The following is a 23,368-nucleotide window of genomic DNA, read 5'->3' as shown; positions in this document are numbered from 1 at the left end:
TGGCCACATCTCACAGTCTTGCTGAGGACATGTTACACACTAATGGAAACACTGTCATTGATGGTGGCCCTTGGATATAAATGTGGGACTGAGACTGTTTATTTGGAAGTTGTGCTGTGCTGGGGAGGGGACAAGGCCCCTTTCTCTTCTCTAGACCTCATCCCATCCTGTCCACGGGACCTATGTGGAGGCAAGGCATAACTTGGGCAGGAAAAGTGGAAAGAGAATTTATTCTCTACTGAGAAAAGCTTCACTATGGAACCTGAGGAAACAATATTAGGACACTCCTAAGACATGGCACCCTGTGTGCAGGGATGTGGACAGCTAAGACCACTGAGTCCAGAAGGCAGGATGAGGACATGCTTCAAACCCTGATCTTGGTCTCAAGATGATTAACTTAAATAAATACTTGGAGCACTCCTGAAAATAAACATCTCTATTCAAAAGATACTGAAAATGGAAAGTTACAGGTCTCCAAACTCATGAAAGGGATGCAACCAAGTGCTCTGCAGTTCATACTGTAACTGCCTTGTGGATGCCATCAGCAATCCCACCCACATATGTCTGGCTATACCTTGCCTCTGGACCTCCCCCCAGTGCCTCAGCTCTTGCCTGGCTGACTCCAGGCATGGGCTCCCTAGATGGTCAGGGCAGTATTTTGCAGGTGGCCACTGAGCATGTGCATAAAGCAAGCCTGAATCAGAGGAACTAAGCAGTAGCTCACAGACTTGAACATTATAGGGCACCATGCTATGAAAAGCAAAGACGTTCAGTACCTGGCTCTGTAGGATTTAGAGAAAGCATATAATTATAAGAATTTGACCCAAATAAGTGGAAGAAGGGATGAGTACATCCAAAGCAAAGGTCTGAGAAATTCTCAGCATACCTCACCATGTTGACTGGAGATGGCACTTCTCTCCCAATGCCAGTCAGCAAAAATTTTAGGTTTCAACTTTCTTCAAATGTGAATACAGCAAAGACAAGGCTTTAAGGAACATGATGAAGAAAGGAGATGATGACACCTTAAGAACACAGTTTCCTAGTAACTGGCCCACAAATGAGAGCTGTGTATTGCCTGACAGAGAATTCAAAATATCATTATAACACAGCTCAGTGAACTTCAAGGAAACAGACAACTCAGTGAAATCAGGGAAATGCATGAACTAATCAAGAGGTTCAACAGAGAGTGGGAAACCATGAACAGAAGAACCCAACAGAAATTTTGGAGCTAAAAAATACAATGAATAAAATTTAAAATGCAATAGGCAGTGTTAACAATAGACTTGATCAAGTGGAAAAATGAACCTGTAAACTTGAAGACAAGTTATTTGAAACTATCCAATCAAAGGACAAAAAAATGACTGAAAAAGAGCAAATAAAACCCAGGTGAATTATGGGACAGCTCTATTTAATATACATACCATAGGAGTCCTAAATGGAGAGAAAGAAAGGGATACAAAGTTTACTTGGAAAAAAAAATGGTTAACCACTTCCCAAATCTGGGGAAAACAGGATCACCCAGGTATTTGAAATTTATCTGTTTCCAAACAGATTCAACCTACAAAACCCACAAGAACTTGTCTGAGTCACATTATAATAAAACTGTCAAAAATCAAAGAGAATTTGAGAGTAGGAAAAAAAAAGAAACCTCACATATGAGAGAATCCTCCCTCATGAGGCCACAAGTGCACTTCTCAGCAGACAGCCTGCCATCCACAGGAGAGTGAGATAATTTATTCAAAGTTCTGGGGAAAAATTCCAGCTAGCCAAGAATAGTTTACATAGAAAAACTGTCTTTCATAAATAAAAGAGGGATAAAGACCTACCCAAACAAAAGCTGAGAGAATTCACTGTCCCTAGAACTGCCTTGCAAACAATGCCAATGAAAATTCTTCAAGTTCAAATGAAAGGACACTAATTAGTACCATGTAAACAAAAGAATGTGTAAAACTCACTTATAGATTTAAATATATAGCCAAATTAGGATACTCTAATATGGTAGTGGTTGTGTATAATTCACTTATCTCTAGTAAATTGTTAAAAGACAAAATTATTAAAAATAATTATATCTACAAAAATTAAAGTATTCATAATACAAAAAGATGTAAATTGTGACATAAAACATAAAATGGGGGGACGGTAGCGATTTTGTGTGTAATTAAAGTTGAGTTGTTATCAGCTAAACAAAAAATACCATTAAGATGTTTTATTTGTCTTATGGTAACCACAAAGCAAAACCTTACAGTAGCTACACTACAAGACAGCAAAGGTAATCACAGACAAAAACAGTCATTTCATAATGATAAAAGGGACATTGAATCAAGAAGACATAACACTTCTTAATATATATGCACCAAACCAAGGAGCATCAAAATATATAGGACAGCTACTGACTGACCTAAAAACAAAAACCGACAAAAATACAATCATACCTGGAGACCTCAATACACACCTGGAGGCTCTAGATCGTTCATCCAAACAGAAAATTAATAAAGAAATATTGGCCTTAAATGAAACCCTAGAACAATTGGATATGATAGACATCTACAGGACATTTCATCTCAAAGTGCCAGAGTATATATTTTTCTTGGAACATTCTCAAGAATTGACCATATGTTAGGCCACAAAAATAACATCAACAAATTCAGAAAGATTGAAATTATACTAAGCATATTTTCTGAACATAAATCCTTGAAACAAGAATTCAACTGCAAAAAAGAGGTAACAAACCCACAAAAATATGGAAATTAAATAACATACTTTTAAAAAATGAGTGAGTCAAAGAAGAAATAAGTGCAGAGATCAAAAGATACATACAGGCAAACGAAAATAACAATACAACATATCAGAATCTCTGGGATGCAGCAAAAGTAGTAATAAGAGGAAAGTTCATATCACTACAGGCCTATATGAACAAACAAGAGAGAGCCCAAGTAAACCACTTAACTTCACATCTTAAGGAACTAGAAAAAGAAGAAAAAAGACAACCCAAAACCAGCAGAAGAAAAGAAATAATAAAAATCAGAGCAGAAATAAACAAAATAGAGAACAGAAACACTATAGAAAAAATTAATAAAACAAGGAGCTGGTTCTTTGAAAAGATCAACAAAATTGACAAACCCTTGGCAAGACTCACCAAGGAAAAAAAAGAAAGGTCTCATATAAACAAAATCCAAAATGAAAGAGGAGAAATCACCACAGATATCATAGATATACAAAGAATTATTATAGAATACTATGAAAAACTATATGCCAACAAATTTAACAATATAGAAAAAATGGAAAAATTCCTAGAACAATACAATCTTCCTAGACTGAGTCATAAAGAATCAGAAAGCCTAAACAGACCAATAAGCAGGGAGGAAATAGAAAAAAACTATTAAAAACCTCCCCCAAAATAAAAGTCCAGGGCAAGATGGTTATACTAGTAAATTCTATCAAACACTCAAAGAAGACTTGGTTCCTATTCTACTCAAAGTCTTTCAAAAAATTGAGGAAGTAGCAATACTGCCAAACACATTTTATGAGACCAACATAACCCTCATATCAAAACCTGGCAAGGACAACAACAAAAAAGAAAACTACAGACCAATATCTCTAATGAATACAGATGCTAAAATACTAAACAAAATACTAGCAAATCGAATATGACAACACATTAAAAAAATAATTTATCATGATCAAGTGAGATTCATTCCAGAATCACAAGGATGGTTCAACATACATAAAACAGTTAATGTAATACACCATATCAACAAAACAAAGAACAAAAACCATATGATTTTATCAATAGATGCAGAAAAGACACTCGATAAAATAGAATATCATTTTATGTTTAAAACACAAAATGAGTATAGAAGGAAAATATCTCAACATAATGAAGGCCATCTATGATAAACCATCAGCTAACATCATATTAAATGGCATAAAACTGAGGACTTTTCCCCTAAAATTAGGAACAAGACAGGGTTGTCTACTCTCTCCACTCTTATTCAACATAGTGCTGGAAGTTCTAGCCAGAGTAATCAGACAAGAGAAAGAAATAAAAGGCATTCATATTGGGAAAGAAGAAGTAAAGGTTTCACTTTTTGCAGATGATATGATCCTGTATATCGAAAACATCAAAAGCTCCCCAAAAGGACTACTAGAAACAATAAACCAATACAGTAAGGTCGCAGGATACAAAATTAATATACAAAAGTTCATTGCCTTCCTATATGCCAACAATAAAACATCAGAAAACGAGCTCAAAAAAACAATTCCCTTCATGGTTGCAACAGAAAAACTAAAATATCTAGGAATAAACATAACAAAGAATGGAAAGGACCTATATAATGGAAACTACAAAGCATTGTTAAGGAAAATCGAAAAAGATATAATGAAATGAAAAAATATTCCTTGTTCTTGGATGGGAAGAATAAATATAGTCAAAATGACTATATTACCCAAAGCAATATACAAATTTAATGTGATGCCCATCAAAATTTCAATGTCATTTTTTAAAGAAATGGAATAGAAAATCATCAGGTTTATATGGAACTATAAAAAACCCAAATAGACAGAGCAATCCTAAGGAAAAAGGACGAAGCTGGGGGCATTACAATACCTGACTCCAAATTATATTATAGGGCCATGATAATCAAAACAGCATGGTATTGGCAGAAAAATAGACATTCAGACCAATGGAACAGAATACAAAGCCCAGAAATAAAACCACATGTGTATGGTCAAATAATTTTTGATAAAGGGGCCAACAATACACAATGGAGAAAAGAAAGCGTCTTCAACAAATGGTGCTGGGAAAACTGGAAAATCACATGCAAAAGAATGAAACTCGACTACAGTTTGTCTCCTTGTACTAAAATTAATTCAAAATGGATCAAAGATCTAAATATAAGACCTGAAACAATAAATTACATAGAAGAAAACATAGATACTAAACTCATGGACCTTGGTTACAAAGAACACTTTAGGAATTTAACTCCAAAGGCAAGGGAAATGAAGGCAAAGATAAATGAATGGGACTGTATCAGACTAAGAAGTTTTTGCACAGCAAGAGAAACTGACAACAAAACAAACAGACATCCAACTAAATGGGAGATGATATTTTCAAACAACAGCACATATAAAGGTCTAATATCCAAAATATACAAAGAACTCATAAAACTCAACAACAAACAAGCAAACAATCCAATAAAAAATGAGAAGAGGGCATGAACAGACACTTCTCTCAGGAAGAAGTATAAATGGCCAACAAATATATGAAAAGATGCTCATTTTCATTAGCTATTAGAGAAATGCAAATCAAAACTACAATGAGATACCACCTCACACCTGTTAGATGAGCTATTATCAACATGACAGGTAATAACAAGTGTTGGAGAGGCTATGGAGAAAAAGGAACCCTCATTCACTGTTGATGGGAATGTAAATTAGTACAACCATTATGGTAGAAAGTATGATGGTTCCTCAAAAAATTAAAAATAGAACTAACATATGAGCCAGCAATCCCTCTACTGGGAATATACCCCCATAACTCCAAAACAGTGGTACGTAAAGACACATGCAGCCCACTCACAGTGGCTGCATAGTTCACAGTGGCCAAGACATGGAAACAACCAAAAAGCCCTTCAACAGATGATTGGATAAAGAAGATGTGGTACATACATACTATGGAATACTACTCAGCCATAAGAAATGATGACATCGGATCATTTACAACAACATGGATGGACCCTGATAACATTATACTGAGTGAAATAAGTAAATCAGAAAAAACTAGGAACTATATGATTCCATACATAGGTGGGACATAAAAATGAGATTCAGGGACATGGACAAGAGTATGATAGTTACCAGGGTGGGGAGGGGAATGGAGAGGGTGGAGGGAGAGGAGGAGCACAAAGAAAACCAGATAGAAGGTGACAAAAGATTATATGATTTTGGGTGATGGGTATGCAACATAATCAAATGTCAAAATAACCTGGAGATGTTTTCTCTGAACCTATGTACCCTGATTGATTAATATCATCCCATTAAAATTAATAAAAAAAATTTTTTAGAATCTATTTAAATAAAATGCATCTATTTCAAATTTTAACAGATGGTATGCACCATACAACCATACCCCAGTGAACATATAGTTTATTTAGTTCATTTGTATCACCACAAAAACTCTCAGTGCCCCCTTCCAATCAATCCGGGCAACCACTGATCTGAAGGCTATGGCTAGCGATTAGTTCATGCCATTCCAGAACTTTATTTGAATGGAATCACACAGTATGTACTCTTCTGTATCTGGCTTCTTGCACATAAAATAATATTTTAAGCTGCATCAATATTGTTTCTTATATCAGAAATGTGTTCCTTTTTATTGTTGAATGGTATACTGTCATATAAATTGGCCTCAATTTGTTTATCCGTTAACGTGTTGAGGGACACTACCATAAATAAAACAGTTCTAATCATTTGCATGCTAAAAAAAATAATAATTATATCTACAAAATTAATGTATACACAATACAAAAAGATGTAAATTGTGATATCAAAAACATAAAATGGGGGGGGCAGTAGAGATTTTGTGTGTATTTAAAGTTTAGTTGTTATCAGCTAAAAAAAAATACTGTTAAGATGTTTTATTTGTCTTATGGTAACCACAAAGCAAAAGCTTACAGTAGCTACACAGCAGATCAAGGAATCAAATATCACTCCTGTAAATCATCAAGTCACAGAGAAGAATAGCAAAAGAGAAACAATGAAAACATTTTAAAAAGCCTAATAACAATTACTAATGTAAATGGATTAATTTCTTTAATCAAAAGACATAGTGGCTGCATGGGTAAAACCACACTACAAGACCCCAGTACCCACTGTTCACAGGAGACTCCCTGCAGCATCTAAGCACATGATAGCTGTACTCATGTCAGACAAGACAGACAGATTTCAGAGATCAGTATGTAGTAATAATGGGGCCCTTCATCAAAGGGGTGGAACAGTCATAATTATACATGCGCCCAACATCGGAGCAACTAAATACATGAAGCAAATATTAGCAGCTAGGATGGGAGAAAGAGGCGGTAATGAAGTAATAGTAGGAGGTGGTACCATCCCACTTTTAACCATGGACAGACCATCCAACCAGGAAATCCTTAAGAAAGTAGCACATTTAAATAATGTTAAAGACCAAATGTCCCTACGAGACACTTATATATCACTCAACAGCAGACACATTTTCAGGTGCACATGGAACATTCTCTGACCACAACACCAGTCTTTAAAAATTTATATCATATTAAATATCTTTTCCACCCAAAGTGTTATAAAGCTAGAAATCAATTACTGCAGGAAATTGGAAAATTAATATGTTGAAATTAACACACTTCTGAAAACCAGTAGGTCAAAGAAGGAAATTCAAGGGTAAAACAAGAAGTAACTTGACAGACAAAAAAAAAGGGGGGGGGCCCTTAAATTCATGGGAGGAAGCAAAACTGTCCCAAAAGGGAAGTTTATACCAATATATGCTAGCTTTAGAAAAAAGGCAGCTCTCAAGCAAATCACCTAACTGCATACCTCAAAGAACTCAGGGAAAAAATATTCTGAGCCCAAAGTTAGCAGAATAATGGAAATAAAAATGACCAGTGAAGAAATGAGTGAAATATAGATTTAAAGAAACAATAGAGAAGATCAATATATCTCCCCCCACAGGAACGGCAAGTGTTTGTGTTCATGCTGGGGTTCATGCTGGGAGACGGGCAGCAAAGCTCCGGACGATGCTGTCAGTGAGCTGTTCAGGCACCAAGGTTTCCACTGCGAGACAGCGGGGAACCCACTGTGCATTTGGCAGAGTTTGTAGAAGTCTCCCTTTAAGAAATCGCGGGCTGATTGGAAGAACACACACACACACACACACACACACACGTACAGTTTTATCGACCTTTTGTAGAATTTACCTTTAGAGATAATCTCAGCCTCTGTCCAAGTTTCTAATATGAAAACTCCCAAATAAATTAGAGTTATTACCCATTTATCCTTCAAAATAGCAGCAACTGGCCCAGTGGTGTGCAAAATTATTTTAAAATAATGCTGTTTGTTGTACCGCAATTTTTATTTTTCCCAAATGCCAGCCATAGACATAAAAACGGAATTTAGGGGCAGTACTTGTGTCTCTCTCTCTTTTGGTTAATGCTGTTAAACAAAGAGAAAATAAACTTTGTAATTCTTCAAATATTTTGCATCTAGTGGAGGGAATTGGGTGAAGAAATGCTGTTTGAACCAGCAAGTCTGGAATTTAAGAAACACATGTAAAGTTTGCCTATGGAGTAAAACTGCCTGCAAACTTGAAGAGATATTTAAGTTGCTAAACCGCATGTTTAATGACAGGAATGTTCGGGAGAGCTCTCAAAGTACCTAAGGAAGTCAGACACAGAGCAGCCGTGCGCGACGTCACAATTCCCAGATGGACAGATGGGCGGACCCTGCTCTGTAAGGAAATGCTAAGTATTTTACCCCCCCCCCCCATTCCCTCCATCCTCTGCAACATGAGCAGTATTCTATGAAAATCAGTGAGCGGTCATCACAATAAACTAAAATGCATATTCCTATGTGGGCTGATCCTACAGGCCAAATATTGATGTGATAACCTCATGTGCGGTAAGTTCACTGTAACTTGGGCAGAGTTAGGTAGATGCCCTTTTTTTTTCAAATAAGCTACAGATACAACACAATGTTACAAAATCCAAAACCTCCCATCAAGGAGTAATTCAGACTGCAGTACATTGTACTCAGATGCAGGTATCAATTAGAGTTACATTTACATGTCACAAGGAAGACAAATTAAATTCCAGGGTTAAAGACTTTTACTACTGATAAAGACATCTCCAAACAATGGAAAAGTTAGAGTAAGCATGGAAACCTGCCCCAAAGCAGAGAAATGGCCTCAGCAGGACTCACTGAAGATGGCGTTGATGAAGCCCAAGCTCAGGCCCCATAGACGCTGCCCAAGCCTACACCTCTGGGCCTCACAGACCCCGAGGTTTTTATCCTACCCATGACGTATTTTAAACATAGAAAAGAACAACAAATATTTCAATGAATATTCCTGTTCCTATTTCCCAGTTTTTTATAAATATTGTCGTATTTACTTGAAAAATTCTGGGCACCAACATTTTATATTTCCTTGATCCTTAATGGGTTCAAGAAAAGTCGTCCTCTTGCAGATCATTTGCTTTTTCACAATTCAGGTGAAAATCATGCTCTTTCCAGATCAGGGCGTGCCAAGTTGACCCTCAAAGTCCCGCACAACTTAACTGTTGCCTTTCCTAATGCTGGTGAAATGCTACCCAGAGAACAAAGTTAACCATCATTTTGGTCACACCCATTCTTTACATGTCAACCAGCAACATTAGGAATTCAAGAGGATTGTCTCACTTTTCAAGTTACCTAAATCCAGACAGAGCTTGATGTTAAAATGTCAGACTGAAAACATGTGGCTTGGTGTCATCTCTGGGGAACACGAGGCACTCTGTTTGGCCCTTCAGATGTCATCGGCAGAATTGTATTTCATCTCCTCCATTCAGTCTCCAGAAAGCACAGCTCAGACACGTCCTCCAGCACAAAGCCAAGTGTATGGTTTTGTTTCTGTAGTGTTTTTTTTTTCTTTCTCTTCAAAAACCACCAGTTGGTGGTTTCCTGCAGCCTCAGGGAGACTAGGTTGTAGGTGTGATATAACCACCGTTATTTTATCACTCGATTTCACAAGTGGTATTTAAGGTTAAGAGCAACTCTAACTCTAACTCTTCTTTATGTGAATAAAAACAGAACACATTTTGTAAATTAGTCATTAATGTCCGTTGATACGTGATTATGTTAACCATGCTGCTGCAACAAACCTTATTTGAGTACATTATGACAGGCAATGAAAACACCTGCACATTAGAGAATTGATATTTTCTGTGTAGTCAAGTTTTACCACAGCATATTGCATTGATGGATTCAGACCACACAGAGAAACGTCCTCTAAACCTCCCTCCAGCCCTTCATGTAACTACGAGGATTTACAAAGCTCTGAGGCTGAGGAGCGGACCATCATTTTGGTCCGCCACGTTCTCAGAAATCAGAATCAGGGAGACCTGGGGCTTATTTCTGCAGGTTTGGGGTAAGAAGGATTATGGGACACCTTCCTTAGGCAGACAGCTCAGGTAACAGCCCCCGGAACCTGGTTTCGGGAGGCTGAGTGTTCCTGCAAGTCACTGTACCAGCAATGACATGAGAACACAAGCTCAATCTGAAGTGAGCCCCTGGCCAGTTCTGTGGGGCTGTCGGACACGAGGTTTAGCACATTGCCTTTTCTGTAACTGCGAGGTACTCTCCAAGAACCAAGTTCACAAGGAGCTAGGAAGGTGAGCGAAGTAAATGTATGAACACATTAAGAATGGGGATTTAGTCTTAAATTATCACGTCACTTTAAACCAGGGGTCCCCAAACTTTTTACACAGGGGGGCCAGTTCACTGTCCCTCAGACCATTGGAGGGCCGGACTATAAAGAAAACTATGAACAAATCCCTATGCACACTGCACATATCTTATTTTAAAGTAAAAAAACCAGAACGGGAACAAATACAATATTTTAAATAAAGAACAAGTACATTTAAATCAACAAACTGACCAGTATTTCAATGGGAACTATGCTCCTCTCACTGACCACCAATGAAAGAGGTGCCCCTTCTGGAAGTATGGTGGGGGCTGGATAAATGGCCTCAGGGGGCCGCATGCAGCCCGCGGGCCGTAGTTTGGGGACCCCTGCTTTAAACGGTGACCGTCTAGCTTTGTTTTATTTCTACTTTCTGTTTACCAGGTCACCAACTGGTATTGATTGCCTAATCTAGGTCAAGGGCCTTTTTCTAAGGCCTTCAACTTGGCCAAGAATGTGTCTTCCCTTAACAAATGTAGTAACTACGTTCCTTCATTTGTACAACTAATGGAGGCCGAGGAAACAGCCCTTTGGGCGCCTTTCTTAGGGAGAGGGTGATCCGAAGACAGAGACACCAGCTGTCGGATGGATGGGAGAGGAGCTCTCTGTCTTTCCCATAATTCAGGGGGAGAAATAACCTGACAGGAGGCAATGACCTGAGACCACTAAAGACTGAAACCTCATATGCTGAGAGGTGACTTTTTCTGGAAAAAGTTTTGGCATCTGACAGACCACAACTTCAATATGACTCCTGTCTATGATGTTTACTTGCTGTAGAATCTTACAGTTTCTCCATCAATAAAATGATCATACTATGACACAAGGCTATTTTAAAACTAAATTAGATAACACGTAAATTCTAGTACGGCGACCCATAAACATGGGTTCCGGCCCTCCGTCCTCCTTCCTGACTCTAAGTATCTGGGGTCAAAGCGTTATAAAAATACCGTAGTGGATATTACTAAAAAAAAAAAAAAGATGACTTTATAATTTTCAAAATGATCCTATTAAGGTACCTTCTGGTTTCAGCACTGACAGATAAGGAGCTGAGACAAGGGCAGTCCGTCCTCACAGGAAGGAAGGGCAATGACTTTCCTTTGCTGCAACAGATCCCTGGGCTTGCAGGGCAAACCAGCAGCCCAAAACTGGAGACCCAGGTGTGTTCAGTCACAGCCGAGATCTGCTCTCCTGGGTCCTAAGCTGCAGCAGCCATGAACCAGCCAGGGTGCGCACGCCACACAGCCATCCTGATGGGCTGCTGCAGGTGAGGTTTGACCTGGTGAGAACGAGACTTCCTAATGCTGCAGACTCATTCTGTCCCTGCAGGAATCCCTCCACCTGCCAAGGTGCAGGCCCAGGAAGCGTTCTGCAGGCCCCCTGGGGCAGAGGGTCACCTGGTGAAGCACAGGAACCCTCCCAGCTGCAGCCCACAATTTCTTAGACCCACTGTCTCAGGTGGAGAGAAAAGGATGTCCTGCTACATAAAGAACTCTTCCTGAACCTTCCCCTTGGCATGTGCTGGGGTCCCTGCTAGAAAAGCCCACCAGGCTCAGATGCACACGCAGCTGTGGGAACGTTTAGAGAACTTGAAATAACTATGGTTAGCATATTAAAGGGCTCTAATGGGAAAAGTAAGCAAAGTGCAACAGCAGATGGCTAGTATAAGAATCAAAAGAGAGATAAAAACTCTATGAAAGACTCAAAGGGAAATGCAAGAGGTAAGGATTACTGTAGCGAACACAGACTGCATCCCTTCCTCTTGGGTTGTGACTCATGTAACTGCCTGGTCCACTGAAGAAGGCAGAAGTCATGTTTTGCCAGTATTTGTACCCAGATAGGAAGAGCTATAAAGCTTGCATTTATTGGCTCTCAGAGTTCTACCCTTAAACTCCAGCTGCCACTGTGTGAGGAAGCTCTGGCTGCCCCATGACCAGACCCATGTGAAGAGGCACTCAGACCCCAGAAGGTGACCCGGGCTGCAGCCAGGATGAACTCCCCCAATACCTTGGCCCAGCTGAGCAAACCGACCCATGCCACCCAAGCCATTTTCACAGAGCAAATAGCCGATGTGTCTGCCTCCTGCCAGGTGACTTTTGTTATCTCAGACACTAATTGTTCAGGTGACTTGTTACACAGAGAGACGCCCAGGAGAGGGGTGGATGCCACCCTGTCTGTGGCACAGAGGGTTCCAGAGCCACACAAGAGACGTTTGGGAGTTGTTCTGACACTGAGACAAGAAAGATGAGGGAGATTTCTCCAGGGGGACGAGGGGAGGAGTGCTCTGAGCAGAAAGGTCAGTGTGCTAAGTCCAGAAGAACAGAGAGAGACATGAAGATCTCATTTTAATTAGAAATGTGTAAGACTCAAGCCTGATTTCTGTTCTCTCTCTCTCTCTGATAAGACAAAACTCTTGAAAGACCGAGAAGAGAATTTTGGGAAGAGAATGAGAATTAAGGAATAATGATTCCCAAACCTCCCTCACTGACGTGTCAATAGTCCAGTGGTGCGGTCCATCGCAGCTTTCTCAGAGAACACCCCGCCTGGACAGGAAGAGGCTCCTGGAAGCTGTGTCATGTCCTTGGCACAAAGGACAGTGAAGACTAAATGAGATGTTTTCCCTCACCCTTTCTCCCAATCAAGTTTAGGCTGCAAGGCAGAGACTGTATGGTAAAAACATGCAGACAGACATCATGGGACTCAGGGGTAAACATGACATCAATGATATGCCCACTGGGTCTTGAAAGAGGTGGGCTCTAACCTCTCAGGTCAGGGAGCTGGGGGCTGTGTTTGGGACAGTGATTCCGAACTCCCTTATTTCCTCACCCTACACATAGCCTGGGAAGAATCTGAAAAGTAGGCTGTGACTCTAACGCTCTTGGAGAGCTTGAGGACTTTCAGAGAAGCAATCTGAAACTCAGAAATCAGTCAGAGGATGGCCATGGGCCCTTCCAGGTCACAGTGACATCATCTGCAGCACGCTCACCTGGTGCGAGCCAGTTCTCTACTGCTATGCCAGGCTCGTAACCCTATCTACTCTCCTTGGGACCCAGTCTGTGCTGAGTCAAAGTCAGCTGTGGCGCTCTCTCCAGCAGAAGAGAGCAGCCCATGAGTCATGACTTCTCTGCTGGAAAGTACGGTAAATAATCTTCATCTATTAAAAAAGCTATTGTCAGCCCTGACTGGTTATATCAACAGTAGACTGTCAGCCTGGTATGTGGAAGTCCTGAATTCGATTCCAGGTCAGGGCACACAGGAGAGGCAACCATCTGCTTCTCCACCTTTCCTCCTTTCTCCCTTCTCTCTCTCTCTCTTCTCCTCCTGCAACCAAGGCTCAAATGGTTTGAGCAAATTTGGCCCCAGGCACTGAGGATGGCTCCATGGCCTCACCTCATGGGATGCTAAAGTAGCTCAGTTGCTGTGCAGCAGAGCAACATCCCATATGGGCAGAGCATCGCCCCACAGAGGACTTGCCGGGTGGATCCTAGTTGGGTACATGTGGGAATCTGTCTCTCTGCCTCCCTACCTCCCACTTAAAAAAAAAAAAAAGAAAAGAAAAGCTATTGTCTCTATAAATCTTCATTGCTTGAATTCTCCCTCCAACAACCTTTCCCATCTGCTGTTTGCTTCGTTTAGTGAGTTAAAGACACTTTAAACACCTGTTTAGTATATATTTGCAGTGTATATGAGAGTTGTATTTTAACCTTGAAAATCATGCTTTGATGGGACTGACATAGAGTGTGGATTACAGGGATGGGGCTGAAATGAATGAAGAATGAATGGAAGGAGACCAGTGTTGGAAACAGATCACAGCTGTGGATTATAGCTCACTTTTGCCAAACCCCATAGACCAGCATAGATTGACAGTGACAATGGATGACGTTGTCTACAGCAGAGACTGGTGTGGCAGATCACCATAAACTCTTGGAAGCGCCGCTGGACATCCCCACCAAATACTATCTTGAAAATAAGCACATAGTAAAAAGGCTTAACATTTGGTGGGGCCATGCAAGTAGTTCTGGGTTATCAACATAATTAATTTACCGAATTGGACCAGTTTAATTTTCTTGATTTATCCAATTGAGTGGGTTCTTGTAATAAAACTAGTTAACTTAGAAGTCACATTTTTTTTGCACATCTGAACAGTGAATGGTTTTGTAATTGAATTCACTATAATACGAAAGAAATAAGAAAATAAAAGTAAGTCTCAATTAAAGGGAATGAAGAACTAAGTAACTGTTCATTAATTCAAATAAAAACTACTTATTGAGCACATACAGGGGGTGGGTTTGTGCTTGGTGTTGTAATACAGAGAAGGATGAGACACCCCATGTTCAGCTGAGGAAACCTTACCTACGAGATGTTCATGTAAACAAGAAGTTACTCTGTGGCGCTGTACCAGAATTACATATAAAACTGAGGATAAGGGAAGATTAGCTCTGTCCTGTAGAGTGATGAGAAAAGTCCCAAAGGGCTTCCTCCACAGGGTGTTGTATAAGCTGAACTTTTTTAAATAAATAGGAATAGTTTAAGAGAATAAGGCAAAAAAGTAGGGAGAAAACATAAAAAAAGAGGATGTCACCAATACTAGGATTCATTCCTCCAATGATTGTCACCCCTACCAGTCTGGGATAATGCAGAAAGGAACACTGGATTTATGATTACTACAGCTTAGACCCTGAAAGTTACACAATATCCTCCATAGTGATTGGTCTTTGGGGCCAGACTAGGCCACAACTCCAGCCTGACTCAGAGGGGAAAGTGTTCACAGAAAGTCTGCATTATTGTTGACAGAATTCCCCCTCCCCCGCTCCTTCTACCCCCTCAGCATAGGCTGAGCCCCACAAATAAATGACCTGAGGGGAGGTTCTCCCTGAATAGCAGGTCCAGTTGCCATAATAGTCCGTGATTCTGTCAACATGTTGAAGATCAGACTTTGAATATTTAGATGCTTATATTATATTGAATATGTATCAGTGTGGCTACCATAAAAGTAATATTTTGACACCGGTCCAAACCCACAGAACACAGAACACAAGACTGAGCCCTGACATGAACTGTGCGCTCTGGGTGACAGTGTCAGTGTGGACTCGTGGGTTGTGACGCATGGACCCCTCGGTGGGGGATATGGACAGCGGGGAAGCTGTGCCGTCCAAGGGTGGTGAGTCCATGGGAACGCTCCGTACTCTTCACTCAGCTTTTCTGTGAACTTCAAACTGCTCTAAAAAAATAAAATCTCTAAAAAAATAAAATAAGAGGAAAGGAGAGTAGGGGAAGAAATAGCAGGAACCCTTAAAGCAACTGCTTGAGCACCACGGGAACAAAACTGAAGAAAAGAAATGTGAAAAATGAGCAATCCAGTGCAGACCACGAAGCTGTGTCACCTGCGTCCAAGTGTCAGACACAGATTGGAGGGACGTGCCTGGGAGGGCAGAGGTCTCCTGCAGTCCTTCCACACTGGGTCCCATGGAGCGAGGAGTCTGCAAAGTCAAACCCAGGAAGGGGACCTTCCTCCCATGACCTGTCCCGCCCTTCCTTAAACCCCGTGCGCAAAGCTCTCGCCTGGCTCGTGGCCCTGCAGCCCCCTTGAACTTGGTGTGTGCGGCTGTCCTCCATCCTCGGAGCGGAGAAGTAGGCAGTTCTTGGCGAAGAGCATCGAGAGGATGTTGGCTTCTACAGGCCCCACCCCACAGAGCCCCACATGGCCTCCTACTCCGTGGGTCTGTCTGAACCACGTGAGGTTAGAGAATGTCTGCTGCCTTTCTGGACCCTTCTCCATTGACCTTATCCCAGAATTTAGTGGCAAGAAGAAAGAAGCACACCAGCACGCGAGAGCACACTTCCCTCCCTCATTCTAGAGCAGCATCCTCGTGCCTCTCAGAACCTCCTTTCTGGTCCTTGTTCGGTCCTGCAGGACCAAGTGTCCAAACAAGTCAGGGCCTATCTCACTATCCCAAGGTCACTGTGCCACTAGTCACACAGGAACCTTGCTGTGAAGACACACCCACGGGGACAAGCCTGTGCCAGGGCCACCCATGAGCTCTTCCGGCCTCTGGCCACCACTAATCAGAGCCAGAATGAGTCCCATGAACTGGGGAAGGAGGATTGTGGGGGGAACAAAGCCTTCGGCTCTAACTGGGCCAACATCCGAGGTGATGGTCCTAAATCAGTGCCGGCTCCTCGAGAGGCACCCTGGTCATCTAGGCCCATTATTACATCATCACACAGACTTTTAAATGTTTCATTCTGTTACAATGTGAATAAATTTCACTTGGGCTCTTATTTCATTAAACGCTCTCATTAGACAGTCTTCATGTGTATGAACCCCAGCGGTGAGGTTGCACGGTCTCGGTTTGCAGCACTCTCTTCCCAGTGTTTCCAAGGGTTTCTCTGCACAAGCCAAGAGGCCAAGTTCACTCCAGGAGTGAGACCTTCTACACTCCGAATGGCTGAGGCCTCGTTCCTCACTGTACAGCGATGTCCTGCCATGAGCACGGAGCAGAGGAGGCCGTGCCAGCTGCCTGGGCCGGCTTCTCTGACTTTTAATGGGTGTGTGTCTTACATGTACCAACATTTAAAACACTTAGTAAAGATGAGCTCTCATGGCGACCGTCAACATTTTTAACATTCTTGATGAGAATGAAAGATGTAAGTTATATAGATGTATATACTGACATACAGTGACAGATGAAGAAGAGAAACTTCACAGTAAACTTTCTGAGCATCACCAAGTTCAAAGGCATTCCTCTCCCACTATACTTTTGAAAACTATGTGATGCTGCGATGGGTCTGACGCCGAGCAAAGGGCCATGCTGCTTTAGAAAAGTCAGGCTGGACTTGGGCCGTGGCCGTAGCGTGCGGGGATGTACAGGCGGCCACGCCGAGCCCGGGCGGAGCCCTCAGGGGCACGTGCTGTGGGTGCTCCTGTGTGTCAACATGAAAGGGCCCGGAGGAAGATGGCAGGGAGCACACTGTTGTTCAGGGGAAATAGGTTATAGTTGTGGTCTCTTACTAAGTTTAAAACAACAAATAACACAGCTCAGCCTGTCACCTTCTGTGGGAAACGTGTGGCTTTCCACATGTTCCCAAAGAAATTTAATTCACAGCTGAGGAGGAGGAAATCTTTCTCTTCAAATATTTATATATATATATATATTTTTAATCTCAGAACATGGGGCTAATCTATTTTTTACAGAAGGTTTTAGTGTTCATCCAATTTCATGGGATTATTGGTTCACATTGCAGATGTAAAAATTCAAGTGCTAGTTATTTCATCTCTTCTAAAAATATAAACCTCTGTGGGTCAGAGTGACGGCCTGTGGCTTATCTCTCAAACACAAACAGGACTCAGGGACTGTCGATGTGGTTAAGAGAGGAGGCTGCCACTCCTGGGGTAAAACCCTAGCGCTATTTCTGTCTCCTTCCTGCTGCCCTCCCACCACTCATGGTATTGCCAACATTCACCTGCATGCTAGTCTTTCCATTAAAAAGTACAGGTACGGCCCTGGCCGGTTGGCTCAGCGGTAGAGCGTCGGTCTAGCGTGCGGAGGACCCGGGTTCGATTCCTGGCCAGGGCACACAGGAGAAGCGCCCATTTGGTTCTCCACCCCTCCACCGCGCCTTCCTCTCTGTCTCTCTCTTCCCCTCCCGCAGCCGAGGCTCCATTGGAGCAAAGATGGCCCGGGCGCTGGGGATGGCTCTGTGGCCTCTGCCTCAGGCGCTAGAGTGGCTCTGGTCGCAACATGGCGACGCCCAGGATGGGCAGAGCATCGCCCCCTGGTGGGCAGAGCATCGCCCCATGGTGGGCGTGCCGGGTGGATCCCAGTCGGACGCATGCGGGAGTCTGTCTGACTGTCTCTCCCTGTTTCCAGCTTCAGAAAAATGCAAAAAAAAAAAAAAAAAAAAAAAGTACAGGTACTTCTTATGTTTCACAAAGATCAATTCATTTACAGAAGAAGATGGTACCTAAGACTGACCATAAACCACTCCAGATCATGTCTGTTTTTTTAAAGGGAGAGCGTGAACACAGTCCCCCACTACCACAAGTCATGCAGTTGTGTTTCCCATGCTTGGGAAAACTGCAGGGTCAGCATGTCCCGCATGCATTGAAGAAGCCCCGCCCCGGAATAGCCATCTTGGTGATTGTGCTCTCTCCCCTGCCAGGTGAGTGTCCAAATCATGGTCCATTAAGTACCAGAGGTTTCACCGGCAATTTCTACATGACAGACTAATGGTTACTACATAATTATGGAGAATTTAGAGTGCACACTGCTCTTGTACCAGTAAATAGAAGTCACTATAAAGTATAGCACAGGGATGCAGTTCCATAATAATCTGGTAATGGTGCATGGTGTCAGGTGGACATTGTGCTTATCAGGGGGGCCGCTTTGTAAGGTATATAATGTCTGACCACTATTCTGGACACCTGAAATAATATAATATTTTGTGTCAACTGTAATTAGGAAACAATATTTTTAAAAACGTACTGTGATGACAGGATGATGATGTAATAATAGCTCCCTTTATCAGACACTCCTGCTCTGTGCTTCAGGGAGATGGCCTCCTCTGTGCACGGGAGACTGCATTCCACTCATAATGCCCAAGGCCTGTGACTGCATGTTTTCCAGTAGGTGGAGTTCACCTTCTGACCCACCGATTGGGAGTCTAGCCATGTGATTCACACTGGCCGATTGAATGCCAACAGACACGACAATCCTCTGGGTCCCGGCTCAAGCATGGATTTAAGAGAGACTGTAACAGATCTGAAACAACCATGTGCTATTTTCTCCAACCCCTGCTCACCCCATGAGCACATCCAGTTCCAGACAGTGGCCACCCATAGGGCCTGGGTTCTGACAGAGACAAGTAAGGTGGCCCAGTGGAGCTCAGGGCAGCAGCAAAACCATCTAAACTGACCACAAAACCACAGTTGTTATCTTGAGTCCCTGGTATTTGGATTGATTTTTTTTTTCCTCCAGAAAAAGCTCTATAACACAGAAATTTATACCGGAAGTTGACGATGATGCAGCAAAAATATCTAAAACACAAGTCTCTTGATCTGAACGGAGCATGGAGGTTAACAGCTGGCAGATGGTAATAACTGAATGGTAGAAATGCTCCTGGTGGCCCTGCGGCTGTGGACGCAGACTCACCTTTGCACGTGTTAGAATGCGTAGTTCTCATAGTGGCACTTGTTTTAGTCAGGGAAGATGGGTGGTCCACAATACAAATGGAAGAGCAGAAGGAAAATCTAGAATTTAGAGAACTTTTCAGAAAGACATGTGTGTCTCTTCTCCAACCAGCAAAGTTATTCCATGTGAAAGTCTCAGGACAAAACCCAAACCACAAACCAGCCTAGAGGACAAAAAGCCAGTCCAGTATGCAACCTCCAGCCCTGTGCTTAGGTATATAACTTCATTCATGTGGCCCAGAGAGCAATTTTGGCTGGACGAATGGCTCAGGGCGAAAAGAACAATGATGGTGTCTCCCCGAAGCCTGGTGAGTCTGACAAGCATGTTGGAAACTATGGGTATCAGCACCTGAGAGTGACCAGAACCACGTGGATAAACGTCACAGACATGCCCGAGTGTTTCCAGCCTGGATTTAGGAGATGGTGACAGATTTGAGACAACCTGTGAACATCCACCTGCCTAAGGGAAGGACACAGGCTGGGGGAGCAGCTCGGGGACATGAAATGGGACCCTGGTAGACAGGAAGGACCTGTGGCAGGAGGGCAGGGCCCACAGAGAACAGGGAACTGAGGAGACGCTGTTAGACATAGGCAAGGGTCACTCCCTTCCCAGTGCAGGGACCATCTTAACCCTGCTGCAGGAGTTCAGAATTCCTAGGGACCACCAATTTATTCCCTTGCCAAATGGCTGTGTTTACATCACTGTTGTACTGGGGCATGTGGACTATACTAGACCCTGCAAACTAAAAGGACCCGAGTCTTATGAGTGTGACGTTGGCCAAGACAAGACTTTTCTGCTGAGCACGGACTATACTTCTGAGGTGTTCTCATGAATGTATCGGCGGGGGTGTGTGTGAATGTTTGTAAAAAAGGGTATAGCCTGTGGCAGAATTACCATTCGTGAACAATTATTTGATGACTCCCCACCTTTTCCATGTCTCTGTGTACGTGAACAACTCCTTCCGGCCCCACTGGGCTTGGCCACGTAACATGCTTTGGTCACTAACTGTGAGCAGGTAGGGAGTCTTCCACCATCCAGCAGCAGTGTGGTTGATGCCCCTTCTGGTTCCTGCTCTCACCCTGAGGAAAAGCCACCCGGTCTGTGGCCACTCACTCAGTTGGAGGCCAGAAGTGTGGGGAAGCCCAGGGATGCCCAGAAGAGTCGGCTGACCTGCACCTCTCCCATAACAGCAACAGGGCACCTGTGTTTACTGAGCCGTTGTCACTTCACAGTCATTTGGGAGTTTGTACGGAAGACTCATTGATAAATGTACGGTGTTTGATTTAAGCTGTGCCGCATTGTGAGTTAGTCATTGTTCTGTGTTTACAGAGAATTATAGGAAGCTTAGAGAACCAGTCAGGGCTGTATAGCTGTTGAGAGGCAGAAATGAGTTTCTGATTCATTTGTGAACCTGACTCCCCTCCCCCATTCATTTGACTAGGCCATGCTCCTGTTCTCTACCAATGATGTAGTTCAATTTCTAGTCTTCTAATTAAAAGTAGCACTTTTATTCCACCCAAAACTAGGGTCTAAGTACTATCTCATAGCATTTTCTTTTTTAAAGAACCATGTAACAGTTATTTTGGTACCAAGAAACTGTCCTAATCAGTAAGCTCGGTGCCTGGGGAATATACTACATTGACGTACACACTGTTTTTCAATCAACACCAGAGAAGCAGGCATGCAAACCCTACAAAATGTACCCAAGGAAACCGCTTTGTTCCATGACCATGAGCCACTCATTGCAGGGGCTGCCTAGATCCCTGACGACTTCCCTTTGGTTGGCAGCATCAGCAATAAAAAAACATCAATAAAATGGGCCCCAAGAAGAACCATCAATGTCCAGGCCCAAAAGGGCCTGGTATGTTAGGTCCTGTAAAGCCTTCGTTTCATAGAGGGGGAAACCGGGACACCATAGGGTTTCCTGAAGGTCACAAAGTAGCAGAAGGATATGAAGTTGCTCCTGAAAAGGCAGAGCTTTTCAAGACCAGAGGATCTGAATATGCTATCATGCTGGGTGGCTCCCTGAAGCTTCGGCTGTGGAAAGGGCTGAGTCAGCATGGCACTTTGTCACACTGAATACAGAAATCGCCCACAGATGCCTGGCTCACCAATACATTTCCCCTCCAGACAGGTACTTGGCACCTAGGAAGGATGAGTAGTGATTTTAAACACTGACTTTTTAATATTTGAGGTCGCTGGGTGGTCACGGATGAGGAAGGTAACAGGATAATGTTGATGGTTTTTCTGACTCAGCATGCTGACCAGACATCAGCGTTCTGGGCAATGACGTGGTCAGCCTCGCTTAGGTCACCTTCCCTGGGCAACGTGCCATCGATCTTGAAAACTAAGGTAAAAGTTCTTTGAACGTTGACTGTAAGGACAGCTGACTTTTTCACTGGGTCCTAAACCTCGGGTGACTTTGACTCATGGGACAATTTGGGAAAGGTGTAATCAGTGACAAAGAGCAAGGACACAGATGAGACGAGTGACTGTAGTCAGAGAATAAGAGCCAGGCATTAATTTCTGCATGAGGTGTGGTCAGTTCCCACAGACATTTTTTCAGAATGACATCATACTTGCTTTTTTAGAAAAATGCATCAGAGTAGGGACATTTTCAACAGAGTCGACTAGTTTATGGAATGAATTACAGACCCAAAAATAAATAGCGTCAAGTTGATCCTGAGATGACATCCTAGTGTAAGGGTCTCCCTATGGGCCACGTAGACCTGAGCTGAGCATTCTTCAACCAGCCAGTCTCATGTCGCTCCCTCCACGCTGCTTCTCAGCACAACCCGCAGAGACAGTTTAATCCATTCAGACTCTGACCTCTGTTAGTCTGACTGCATGCCCACACCTCGGTTGTCCTCCCCTCACCTGACTGATTGCGCAGTCACCTGCACCAGACTGGCCACATCCTTAACACTCTGACCAAATGGGTGATGATAATGATGATGGTGATACCTTTGTCAGGTGTTGCAGAACAATCTGAGTCTTCTCATTTTCAAAACAACTTCAGGAATTGTAAAAGTAAATAAAAATGATATATTTCCAGAATATTCGAGCAGAAAAGTACCTTTTCAAACTATCTTATGTCAAATAGCTTAATATCGTACAGTGTTCTTTGAGGAACCTCCCCAAATTTTTTTCTTTAAAATTCTCAACATTTTTTTATTTTATTTTATTTCTGCCATGGCAGCCTACTAAAGGAGACTGACATAACTGTGGATATACCTGCATTAAAACAGGAAATAATCCTAAATCAATAACTAATTTTATACCTTAAGGAACTAGAAAGAAGACAGAATAGACCCCAAGGTAGCAGAGGAAATAAATAATAAAAATTAGTGTGGAGAAAAACAAAAAGAGAGTAGAAAATCCATGAAACCAAGGCACTGTTTTGAAAAAAAATAAACAAAATTGACATTTTTAGCTAAAACTACAAAAAACAAAGAAATAAGATACAAATAAAGTCAGAAATGTAACCAGGGTCATATACAGTTCCTAAAAAATTGTATACCAACAAATGACAATAAATTAGATATAAGGAAATGGGTCCTGGCCAGTTGGCTCAGTAGGAGAGCATTGGCCTGGCGTGTAGAAGTCCCAAGTTCAGTTCCTGGTCAGGGCACACAGGAGAAGTGACCATCTGCTTCTCCACCCCACCTTCTCTCTCTCTCTCTCTCTCTCTCTCTCTCTCTCTCTCTCTCTC

At 42.4% G+C, this 23,368-nt stretch overlaps 1 non-coding gene across 1 annotated transcript; it reads right to left on the bottom strand.

The window, feature by feature from the left end:
- Positions 1-18,473: 18,473 nt before the first annotated feature.
- On the bottom strand, positions 18,474-18,636 carry LOC136401745 (U1 spliceosomal RNA). The gene has a single exon (XR_010750746.1). It is a non-coding gene; the product is annotated as a U1 spliceosomal RNA (small nuclear RNA).
- Between the last annotated feature and the right edge of the window lie 4,732 nt (positions 18,637-23,368).

The sequence above is a fragment of the Saccopteryx leptura genome, chromosome 3 (genome assembly GCF_036850995.1).
Source record: "Saccopteryx leptura isolate mSacLep1 chromosome 3, mSacLep1_pri_phased_curated, whole genome shotgun sequence".
Taxonomy (NCBI): domain Eukaryota; kingdom Metazoa; phylum Chordata; class Mammalia; order Chiroptera; family Emballonuridae; genus Saccopteryx; species Saccopteryx leptura.
The sequence above is the reverse complement of the archived record's forward strand: the minus strand, read 5'-3'. Positions and strand labels throughout refer to the sequence as shown.